The 13013-nt window shown below is 46.5% G+C and overlaps 1 non-coding gene and 1 pseudogene across 1 annotated transcript; both read right to left on the reverse strand.

The window, feature by feature from the left end:
- Window positions 1–3342: 3342 nt before the first annotated feature.
- LOC149168423 (5.8S ribosomal RNA) lies at window positions 3343–3496 on the reverse strand. The gene has a single exon (XR_016260037.1). It is a non-coding gene; the product is annotated as a 5.8S ribosomal RNA (ribosomal RNA).
- A 2709-nt stretch (window positions 3497–6205) lies between these two features.
- LOC149168424 (18S ribosomal RNA) lies at window positions 6206–8018 on the reverse strand (annotated as a pseudogene).
- Between the last annotated feature and the right edge of the window lie 4995 nt (window positions 8019–13013).

The following is a 13013-nucleotide window of genomic DNA, read 5'->3' on the forward strand; positions in this document are numbered from 1 at the left end:
ACTGGTGCCAAAAACATAAGAACAAGAACACAATATGTTGGCTATCTGCCAGGGCAAAACCTCTCTCTATCTCAGAGGAAAACCCTTTCGTAAATTTCTCTTATTTAAGCTTCTTATTGGTCATTGTGAAGTCCTAGAACCTTGACAAGAATATCCTCCAAGCACAAGTCAAGTCCTTCCTCCTCTCTACACGTTTTTTCTTCGACACTTCATTCCCCAACACTGTGTCCTTCTTTCAACTTTTGATAGTGCTTGGTGGACTAGCTCTAGAAGAGAATCCAAACTTTGATCCTTAGCGAGATCCTTTACCAATGAAGAAGCCTTCATTCTCCTGACCTACCAAGCCTTTTTCTTGATGTGAGGTTACAGAATTGATTTACACCAATTTTACTACACCTGGGATGATTTCCATCATCACGAGACATGGAAACTTCAAATTTCCCGCACTTGGGAGTCTTTCGACAAGGCGAGACATGGAATCCCTGGGTTCCCCACAATTTGCCGAATTTTGTCAAGGAGGGACTGGGAGACCCCATGTCACACTCCTATCCTAGTGGTAGTATTTCAACCACACATAAGCGGGTGCGGCACCACCGTAATTTTTCCTTTTACCAATACTTGAGTACATGGTCTGCACCTACTTCAACACTCAGTCAATTTTCCAATAAGTGTTCTTAACAATGCAGTGAAAATAACTTACCATCAATTTATCTTCTTCAATTATTATTTCAACCTGTCATGTTGTGTGGTCGTGTTGCACTGCTCGTGGCCTGCATGATACAACTCCACACCTAAACTGCAAACCTGTCCGCCCAACTTTCCATTCTGTGGTACCCAAAGTTTGCCCATCGGTGCAGTCCATAGTGAGGGTGCATGGCTCGAACGCAGTGCGGCCTGCCTGCCCGGTCAGTAACCTGCTCCACTCTGCCTATCTGTACTACAAAGTCTGACCCTCTCGCTGTAATATGCCCACTGGTGCGGCCCTCTTACCTACGTCCTTCTCTTCCTTCTGTTTTCACCTAACTCCTTCCTTTGCACTTGTTATGTGATGTGGAAGTCTGAGTTCGATGTCCCTTCATTGAACGCCATCCTCCTTACTTATACTCATCCTTTCTCCCAAGGGTCGTGTCTCTCAGGGATAACAAGGGTTAGGTCTGTCAACATGCATGCCTGGCTGACCTACCACATAACCTCGACACACCCCATTCTACCGAACTATTGTGTCCCTTTGTGTGCATCATCGCACCCATGGGTAGGCTCCAACACTTAGCTGATTACACCTATCGCCACACGTCGCACACCTGCCCGCATCCTAACTCATCCGCACATAGTCACCTCTTTCATATGGGCACCCAACAATGGTCGCTCGCGCGCCTTCCATCGGTGACTCGCCCATCGTGCACATATCAAGGGCCATGCACCCTACCCAACACGGCGCACCCGCTATGAGTGTGCCCATCACCGTCGTGCATAAGTGACTGCCATGCCAAGTCTTCGCATATAACTGAACGTGGGCACCCGTACTACGGGTTCAGTCTTTCGACTCTCTCGAGTGCTTCCAACTCGAATACCTGACACCCCAGCCCCCCCGCCCCTTATGTGGTAGAGGTTTCCAACACAATGGGACATGGAAACCCTAGATATCATGCACTTAGGCAGCTGTCATCACGACAGGGTAGGGAAACCCCGCTTTTCCTGCACTTGGAAGACCCCCGTCGCAATGAGGCATGGAAACCCCAAGCTCCAGAGACAGACCAGGGAAGCGATTTCCACCCTTTCGTGAAATGGAAACCCCAAGTTCACAAGACTTGGGTGATTCTTCATCATTCCGCAACATGGAAACCATGAGTTCCATAAACTTGGGCGATTTCAGTCGTGTTGCGACATGGAAACCCAAGTTCCCCGCACCAAGGCCATGTTTTTCACTTGGGCAGGAGATGGAGACCCCAAAGGTTCTTGGAATTAGGCAGTTTCCCTCATGCCACAAAACAGAAGCCCCTGGGTTCCGCGGGCTTGGGCAATTCTCTGTCGTTCCGCAGCATGGAAACTCAAGTTCCCTGCACCGAGTTCATGGTTTCTAGCATGGCGGGACATGGAAGACCCCGAGCGGTTTTCGTCATGCCACGGAATGGAAGCCCTGTGTTTGGTAGACTTGGGTGTCATTCCATGTCGTGTGATGACATGGAAACCTGAAGCTCCAAAAAATTGGGCGTTCGTTCCCTATCGCGTGATGACATGGAAAGCTGAAGCTCCCCAGACTTGGGCAGTAGTTTTAGCCGCGTTGCGAGTGACATGGGAACCCTGCGTTTCATAGACTTGGGTAGCAATTTTTTTCGTGACATGAAATGGAAACCCCATGTGTCCACTAACTTGGGTAGCAGTTTCCATCACATCGTGAAATGGACACCCTGAGTTCCCCAGACTTTGGTGGCTTTTCGTCGCCCCACGACATGGAAATCCGAAGTTCCATAGACTCTCGGGAAATTCAGGGTGTGCTGCCACATGGAAACCCTAGGTTTCCCAGACTTGGGTGGTTTCCAGTGGTGGTTTCAGTTGTGCCGCGACATCAAAACCGCAAGTTCCCCAGACTTGGGTAGCGGTTTCGAAACACCCCAAGTTCCCGAGACTTACGAGCTGGTTTGCATCGTCATGGAACCCAAAGTTCCCCACGTTGGGCCATTATTGAAAACCTCACATTTCCATCATGCATAAAATGTGGAAACCCGTGGTTCCATTAAGGGTGGACATCGAAACCCCATGTTTCCCCAGACTTGGGCACTGCCGATTTCGGCTGTGATGCGACATGGAAACCCCAGGTTTCCCAAGCTTAGGCGCCATGGCATGATATGGGAACCCCAAGTTTCCCCAGGCTTGGGCGCTACCGGTTTTGGTTGTGGCACGACATGGAAACCCCAAGTTTCCTAGGCTTGGGCAACAGGGCACAACATGGAAACCCCAAGTTTCCACAGGTTTGGGCACCACCGGTTTCGGTCGTGGCATGACATGGAAACCCCAAGTTTCCCCAAGTTTGAGTGATGGGGCACGACATGGAAACCCCAAATTTTTTGCACTGGGTGGAAGCCCCAAATTTTATGCACCGGGTGGAAACCCCAAATTTTGGGTGCGACATGGAAACCCGAAATTTTGGGTGTGACATGGAAACCCCAAATTTTGGGTGCGACATGGAAACCCGAAATTTTGGGTGTGACATGGAAACCCCAATTTTTTTTTGCTGCGGGAGGAAGCCGCAAATTTTAGCTATGGAATCTGCACCGCATTGGGCATGGATGACCAGCTCTATTTCTCCCTAACATATTGCAGGGAGCACATTTGAATGGGATGCAACACCCAGACAGACATGTCCTCGACCAAGGCCTCGGGTGCAAATTGCGTTCAAAATCTTGATGATTCATAAGATTCTACAATTCAAACTAAGTATCACATTTCACTACGTTCTTCATCATAACAAGAGTTGAGATATTCTTTTCCGAGAGTCGTTTCCATGTATTACCGAAAAATATGCCACAACACTGAATAGGGGCACTCCCCACAACAAATGTAAGGCTAAGGGCGAAAACGAGGAAAGGAAGAAAAATGCATTAAAGAAATAGAAACAAAGGTGTCTACCCCCCTCATAGGAGGAGGAGCAAATGGAGAACAATCTCCCCGATCCCCACACCCTTGCAAAAAGGGGGAAAATGCATGGAACAACAATCGAGAAGGACTAGGGTTGCCACCCCAAGAGCTCGCACTGCTTTTAATCCTTCCCAAACACCAGCCCACAACAATTCCCCCTTTTCTCTGTAAAGATAGGGACTAAAAGGAAGAAGGGAAGAAAACAAGGTGAAAGAAATAGAGATCAAACGTGGCAAATGGATCACAAGGGGAGGCTCAAACAAAGTACAAGCACCCTAAGCCCCATGCCTTCGCAAAAAGGGGGAATTGAAGGGGACGATGCTTGAGAAGAACTAGGGTGGCCACCCCGGGAGCTCACATTGCATTTCATCCTTCCCAAACACCAATCCACAACAATACCACCTTTCTTCCTAAAGCTAGGGGCGAGAAGGAAGAAGGGAAGAAAACAACATGAAAGAAAGGGATATCAACCATGGCTACCAACTCACAAGGGGAGGCTTCAAATAGAGAACAAGCTTCCCTAACCTCATGCCTTGGAAAAAGGGGGGAACTGCAGGGGACGATGATCGAGAAGGACTAGGGTGGCCACCTTGGGAGCTTGCACTATGTTTCGTCCTTCCCGAACACCAATCCACAATAATCCCACCTTTTCTCCATAAAGCTAGGGGCCAAAAGGAAGAAGGGAAGAAAACAACATGAAATAAATAGAGATATCAAATGTGTCTACCAGCTCACAAGGGGAGGCTCAAATAGAGAAAAAGCTTCCCCAACCCCGTGCCTTCACAAAAAGGGGGGAACTGCAGGGGATGGAGATCGAGAAGGAATAGGGTGGCCACCCTTGGAACTTGCACTTTTTTATCCTTCCTGAACACCAATCCACAACAATCCCACCTTTTCTCCATAAAGCTAGGGGCCAAAAGCAAGAAGGGAAGAAAACAACATGAAAGCAAGAGATATCAAATGTGGCTATCGGCTCACAAGGGGAGGCTCAAATAGAGAACAAGCTTCCCAAACCCCATGCCTTCTCAAAAAGCGGGGGAACTCCAGGGGATAGTGGTCGAGAAGGACTAGGGTGGCCACCCCGGGAACTCGCACTACTTTTCATCCTTCCCGAACACCAATCCACAACAATCCCACCTCTTCTCCATAAAGCTAGGGGAAAAGGAAGAAGGGAAGAAAACAACACCAAAGAAACAAAGATCCCAAGAAAAGAGAGAAGCTCAACAACACGCCGAGTAGATGTTCTCTAACCAAAAAGAAATCAAACAAGGCACCCAATCAAAAAGCATCCCACCTCTTCACACCCTCCCACATACATTACAGCACAACACCCTTTCTAGCTTATAACATAACAAACAACAATCAAACAACCAAGCAAATAAATCACAACCTAAACTTGACCACAAGAAGAGACAAGGGCCATGATGAGACTAGTGTCTGGAGGACGTTTCTAAGAGGTAAACAACCCCCCAACCTAGCACAAGGCTTCAAATGACAAATAGACTACTAATAAAAAATCCACCCCACTATTACACCGCTTCGTGTACAAAAAACCCAACAACCTTTCAAGTGATAAAGTCAATGGGGGTCAAGAATCAAACTCCAAAGAGGAGTTTTCATAGGCTGACACTCAATGCTGGAGAAAGACATGGGCCACAAATACATTGACGATGAAATGCCACTAAAGAGAGGGACGTCCGCAAAGTGCACACCATGAAACAAAGAAATGAACAAGTCCCACAAAAAACCCACAATCCAAAGGGAGGAACGAAGACACAACCTGCTACTTCTTCTTTCCTTAGAAGGGGAGTGGCTCATGAGAGGATGAGGAATTCCCTTGGCCACAAAGGCACAAGATAATATTGCCACCCTCATGCCCATTGGTGGGGAAAATTGCAATCTCGATGGAGCTTAGACTAAGGGAGAGGTTTTTCATTACTTGGACACCCAACCCTTCCTCGAGGGCATATCGAGGAATGGTCGGGAGGACTAGGGTGGCCAGCCCAATGGTTTGAACGCTCTTCATCCATCCCATACTAATTCCACCCTGATAATTTCCCCTCATGGAAGGTTTGAACTACCAAGCACACGCACAACTACTCCCTTGACCCAACCATAGCAAAAAAGCTCACCTAAGCAACACATCAACCACCGCCGCCTTTTCGAGAGAACCAACTATGGAAGCTCACACCCTTGGCCCATGCCTTCCAATTAGAAAAAGACCGAGCACCGCCACTACAAATGACTCTAAATTTATCCATCGTATTTCCCAAGCACCTCAACTGCCGCAACCATTCCCGGCCAAACAGATCATCTTAAGGGCTCCCAAGAAACAAGCTTCCAAACCCCCAACAGAAACACATTGGGGGAAAGAAAAATAAAGGATGGGTGGGACAAGAACAAGCATGGCTTGCAAGCACACACATGAAAAAACAAGTGTTACCTCAAGACAAGCAACCAACAATGTTCCTACCAAACACCAAACCCGCTCCCCTAGAGACACACCACACAGTCCCACATTGCAATTGAAACCCAACCAACCCGAACCAAAAAAGAAAACCCCTACTATCAATGATCCTACTACAGGTTCACCTACGGTAACCTTGTTATGACTTCTCCTTCCTCTAAATGATAAGGTTCAATGAACTTCTCACGATGTCGATAGTGGCGAACCACCATCGTCGATGCAATCCGAACACTTCACTAGATCATTCAATCAGTACGAGTGATGGGTGATGTGTAAAAAGGGCAGGGACGTAGTCAACATGAGTTGATGACACGCGCTTACTAGGAATTCCTCTTTGAAGACCAATAATTGCAATGGTCTATCCCTAACATGATCCAATTTGAGAAGATTTCCTGATCCTCTCAAACCAGGAAGAAAAACTCGTTGGCTACATCAGTGTAGCACACGTGCAACCCATAACATCTAAGGGCATAACAAACCTATTATTGCCTCAAACTTCCATGGCCTAAATGGCCATAGTCACTCTAAGAAGCTGGCTACGAAGGGGAACCTCCACATAGCTAGTTAGCAGGCTGATGTCTCGTTCATTATCAGAATTAACCAGACAAATCACTCCACCAACTAAGAATAGCCATGCACCACCACCCATAGAATCAAGAAAGAGCTCTCAATCTGTCAATCCTTACTATGTCTGGACTTGGTAAGTTCCCCCATGTTGAGTCAAATTAAGCCGCAGGCTCCACTCCTGGTGGTGCCCTTTCATCAATTCCTTCAAGTTTCAGCCTTGCAACCATACTCCCCCCAGAACCCAAAAACTTTGATTTCTAAGAAGGTGTTGGCAGAGTACATAGAGAAACATTTGTCAATCCTTGGTCGGCATCATTTATGGTTGAGACTAGGACGACATCTGATCATCTTCGAGCCCCCAAATTTCGTTCTTGATTAATGAAAACATCCTTGGAAAATGCTTTTGCGGTGGTCTATCTTTCATAAATCCAAGAATGTCACCTCTGACAATGAAATACGAATGCCCCTAACAGTCCCTCTTAATCATTACTCCGGTCCCAAAGGCCAACACAATAGGACCAGACTCCTATCAAGTTATTCCATGCTAATGTATTTAGAGCATAAGCTTGCTTTGAGCACTCTAATTTTTTCAAAATAACAGAGCTGGAGCCGTGACCTAGCCAATTAAGGCCAGGAGCATGTCTTTGACAAAAGGGACGGAAGGGCAAGTGCACACCGAGTAGGTTGACCGACCTTTACGACCCAAGATCCAACTATGAGTTTTTTAACGGCAACAACTTAAATATACGCTATTGGAGCTGGAATTACCGCAACTACTGGAACTAGACTTTCCATCCAATGTATCCTCATTAAGGGATTTAGATTGTACTCATTCCAATTTCCAGACTCAATGAGCCCAGTATTTTTATTTATTGTCACTACCTCCCCATGTGAGGATTGGGTAGTTTGCACACCTGCTTCCTTCCTTGGATGTGGTAGCTGTTTCTTAGGCTCCCTCTTTGGAATATAACCCTAATTCTCCATCACTCGTCACCACCATGGTAGGCTTCTATCCTACCATCGAAAGTTGATAGGGTAGAAATTTGAATGAAGCATCGCCAGCACAAGGGCTGTGCGATCCGTCAATTTATCATGATTCACCAGAGAAGCGGGCAAGCCTGCGCTAGCCTTTTATCTAAAAAATGCATCCCTTCCAAAGAGTTGGGACTTGGTGCACGTATTAGCTCTAGAATTAATACAGTTATCCGAGTAGTATGGTACCATCAAAAAAACTATAACTAATTTAATGATCCATCTGCAGTTTCACAGTCTGAATTAGTTCATACTTAGACATGCATGGCTTAATCTTTGAGACAAGCATATGACTACTGGCAGGATCAACCAGGTAGCACCCTCCCACTTCAAAGGGCATTTTGGGTGCTCTCTTACCAAGAGCCAACCTGAACACCCATCAAGTCAAAGAGATATCAAAATATCATGTAAAAATTTTATGCCTTGCACCTCTTGCATCCCAAGAAGGAAGCACACGCAACATGCCAAGGACATGGCGAACAAATGGGTAGACTTGCCAAGCCACAATGCACCAAGGCCACTTCAGAGTTTGCAACCATGCAAAAAATAATAGGAAAATGAGTGATCACTCACCCACTCCCTTAGAAATGCCTCCAAAAGCCTCCACGCCCTGCACTGAGGCCACCTAGGAGTCCACCAGGATAGCAGAAATGGTGGACCTCGATCTCCCGATCGCCTGCGGTAGCCTCGATGCACAAGAAATAAATGGAGATCGACAAACCATGCAACCTCTATATTATAAATGAGCCCCAGCCCTCCATGCCCCATGCCGAGTTCACCTAGGAATCCACCTGAACAATAGCAACGATGGACCTCGATCTCCCAATCGCCTACGGAAGCCTCGATGCGAAGGAAATGGAAGGAAAAAAAGAGGACGACCGACTCCAAATCCTATCATAGAGAGGCCATACAAACCTCCCTGCTCCGCACTGATGCCACCTAGGAGACCACTCGGATAGCAGCAATAGTGGACCACGATCAGATGATCACTTGCGGTAGCCTTGAAACAAAGGCAAGGGTAGGAAATAATGCAAGACAAACTGGGCCCACAACCTCCCCTAGAAATGCCCCCCAACCCTCCCCTCCCGACACAAAGGCCACCTAGGAGTCCCTCGGACAGCAACAACGATGGACCTCAATCACATGATCACCTATGGTAGCCTCAATGCAAATGAAATGTAAGGAAATAAAACAAGACTAACCGAGCCCACAACCTCTCTTAGAAATGTCCCCCGACCCTCCCCAGCACGCACTGAGGACACCTAGGAGTCCACCTGGACATCAGCAATGGTGGACCTCGATCACTTGACCACCTACAGCAACCATGATGTAAAGGAAAAGGACATAAATAAATGCAAATCAAGAGGCTCGCTACACAAGACAAGAAAATATCCAAACAGGAGGAGGGATCGGGTAGCTCCACACCGCACACACCCTATGTACAAGAAACCTAGGAGATCGCCCACAGCTTTACCAACTGGACAATGAATAATTTTCACCTACAACCACCTCCACATAGAGGAGGGAGGTCGAAGCATTCCACCTCGAAATCCTTCTTCTAGATAGCCCCCACCATCGATGTAGCAAGCCTCCTCCCCATTGGACCATGAGTACATACACAATTGAAACAACAAATGCCCATAAACATTGTGACTTAACATTTCCGACTACAAAATCCTACCATGCACATGAGATGCAAGGAAAAAGTCAACCACTCGATCAAACATATGGTCCAACACATCTATCAAAGCCTCAAAGCCAACGCAACCATGGACGATGTGCACTTTTAAAGGAATACCAACCCTTAAATTTACAATAAGGAGAACAACGCCTCACATCACTCGACGGAAAAAGCAAGAAAGAGGGAGGGTAGGTGGTTTACAACCAAAATCCTTCCACATTCCTCTTAAATGTATGCATCTAACTGATAATGCAAACACAGAAAGAGTATAAGCACAAGAAACTAGCACCAAAAACAACCGAACAATGAAGAGGCCAGCCATCATAGGGAGCCACACCACAAAAGCCCATACAACTCTGAGAACATAGAGAAAAAGGGGAATTGTTCACATATGCCTCTCGGGATAAGCATGGCCAACATTATTGCTCATGTGCTACCAAGTGGGTATGGAGAGAAGATGAAAATCGGCCACCATACAAACAACCCAAGGCCATTCTTGAGGCAAACCCGAAAAACCAACTCAATTACCAACCCACCTTTGACACGAAAAGCAAAACCCTCCTCACCAAATTGGGAGGAGGTGAACAATATAATGTGGAGCCAATTTCAATGGAGCCACACATGGCTACCCAGCCCAATAAAAATTTTCTATTCGCAACAACTGAGGGGCACGATAGTGACATAAGCATGATAGAGTTTTGGGGTTTCCATCTAGGACCACAACAATGAAGGCTCAAAGGAGTGCCAAGCAAACTTTAACATTTTTATCGTTTGGATGGGCAAGAGGGATGGGGACAAGCATGGCCAACATTACCGCTCATGTGCTACCGAGTGGGGATGGAGAGAAGATGAAAATCGGCCACCCTACAAATGACCCAAGGCCATCGTTCAGGCAAACCTGACAAAACAACTCAATTACCAACCCACCTTTCACACGGAAAGAAAACCTATCACTTGTATCATTTGGATGGGCACGAGGGACCAGGATGAGCCAGGGAGCCACACCACAACAACCCATACAACTCCAAGAAATTAGAGAGAAGAATGGGAATTTTTGACATATGCCTTCGGGGACAAGCATGGCCAACATTACCACTCATGTCCTACCGAGTGGGGATGGAGAGAAGATGAAAATTGGCCACCCTACAAATGACCAAGGCCATCATTTAGGAAAACCTGAAAAAACAACTCAATTACCAACCCACCTTTCACACAAAAAGAAAACCTGTCACTTGTATCATTTGGATGGGCACGAGGGGACTAGGACGAGCTAGGGAGCCACACCACAACAACCCATACAACTCCAAGAACTTAGAGAGCAGAAGGGGAATTGTTCACATATGCCTCCCAGGACGAGCATGGCCAACATTACCACTCATGTGCTACTGAGTGGGGATGGAGAGAAGATGAAAATCGGTGACCCGAAAAATGACCCAAGGCCATCGTTCATGCAAACCCAAAAAAACAACTCAATTACCAACCCAACTTTCACATGAAAAGAAAACCTGTCACTTGTATCATTTGGATGGGCACGAGGGGACTAAGATGAGCTAGGGAACCACACGACAACAACCCATACAAATCCAAGAACTTAGAGAGTAGAAGGGGAATTGTTCACATATGCCTCTCGAGACGAGCATGGCCAACATTACTGCTCATGTGCTACTGAGTGGAGATGGAGAGAAGATGAAAATCAGCCACCCTAAAAATGACCCAAGGCCATTATTCAGAAAGCCCACAAAGACAACTCAATTATTAACCCACCTTTCACACAGAAAAAAAAATTTGTCACTTGTATCATTTGAATGGTTACGAGGGACCAAGATGAGCTCGGGAGCCACACCACAACATCCCATACAACTCTAAGAACTTGGAGAGAAGAAGTGGAATTGTTCACATATGCCTCCTGGGACAAGCATGGCCAACATTACTGCTCATATGCTACCGAGCGAGGATCTAGAGAAGACGAAAATTGGCCACCCTACAAATGACCCAAGGCCATCTCTTAGGGAAAACCCAAAAAAGCAACTCAATTACCAACCTACCTTTCACACAAAAATAAAGGCTATCACTTGTATTATTTAGATGGGCACGAGGGACTAGGATGAGCTCAAGAGCCACACCACAACAACCCATACAACTCCAAGAATGTGGAGAGGAAAAGGGGAATTTTTCACATATTCCTCCCAGGACAAGCATGGCCAACATTACCGCTCATGTGCTACTAAGTGGGGATGGAGAGAAGATGAAAATCGGCCACCCTACAAATGAACCAAGGCCATCCTTCCGGTAAACCTGAAAAGAAAACGCAATTTCCAACCCACATTTCACACGAAAAGAAAACTTATCACTTGTAACATTTGGATGAGCATGAGGGACTAGGACGAGCCCGAGAGCCACACCACAACAACCCATACAACTCTAACAAATTGGAGAGTAGAAGGGGAAGTTTTCACATATGCCTCCTAGGATGAGAATGTCCAACCTTACCACCCATGTGCTACCCAGTGGGGATGGAGAGAAGATGAAAATTGGCCACCCTACAAATGACCCAAGGCCATTCTTTAGGAAAACCTGAGAAACAACTCAATTACCAACCCACCTTTCACACGAAAAGAAACCTGTCACTTCTATCATTTGGATGGGCATGAGGGGACCAAGATGAGCCAGGGAGCCACACCACAACAACCCATAAAACTCCAAGAAATTAGAGAGCAGAAGTTAAATTGTTCACATATGCCTCCTGAGACGAGCATGGCCAAAATTACCGCTCATGTGCTACCGAGTGGGGATGGAGAGAAGATGAAAATCGGCCACCCTACAAATGAATCAAGGCCATCCTTTAGGCAAAACCAAAAATAAAACTCAATTACCAACCCACCATTCACACGAAAAAATCCTATCACTTGTAACATTTGGATGAGCACGAGGGACCAAGACGAGCCTAGGAGCCACACCACAACAACCCATACAACTCCAAGAAATTGGAGAGCAGAAAGGGGAATTGTTCACGTATGCCTCCCAGGATGAGCATGGCCAACATTACCGCTCATGTGCTACCGAGTGGGGATGGAGAGAAGATGAAAGTTGGCCACCCTACAAATTACCTAAGGCCATTCTTTAGGCAAACCTGAAAAAACAACTCAATTACCAACCAACCTTTCACACGAAAAGAAAACCTGTCACTTGTATCATTTGGATGGGCACGAGGGGACTAGGATGAGCTAGGGAGCCACACCACAATAACCCATACAACTCCAAGAACTTAGAGAGTAGAAGTGGAATTTTTCACATATGCCTCTTGGGATGAGCATGGCCAACATTACCACACATGTGCTACTGAGTGGGGATGGAGAAAATATTAAAATCGGCCACCATACAAATGACCCAAGGCCATCGTTTAGGCAAGCCCAAAAAAATAACTCAATTACCAACCCACCTTTCACATGGAAAGAAAACTTGTCATTTGTATCATTTGGATGGGCACGAGGGACCAAGACGAGCCTGGGGTCCACACCACAACATCCCATACAACTCCAAGAACTTGTAGAGCATAAGGGGAATTGTTCACATATGCCTCCAAGGATGAGCATGGCCACCATTACTGCTCATGTGCTACCAAGTGGGGTA

Source organism: Pinus tabuliformis, chromosome 4_2 (genome assembly GCF_031772625.1).
Source record: "Pinus tabuliformis cultivar Carrire ecotype Pingquan chromosome 4_2, CPIR1, whole genome shotgun sequence".
Taxonomy (NCBI): domain Eukaryota; kingdom Viridiplantae; phylum Streptophyta; class Pinopsida; order Pinales; family Pinaceae; genus Pinus; species Pinus tabuliformis.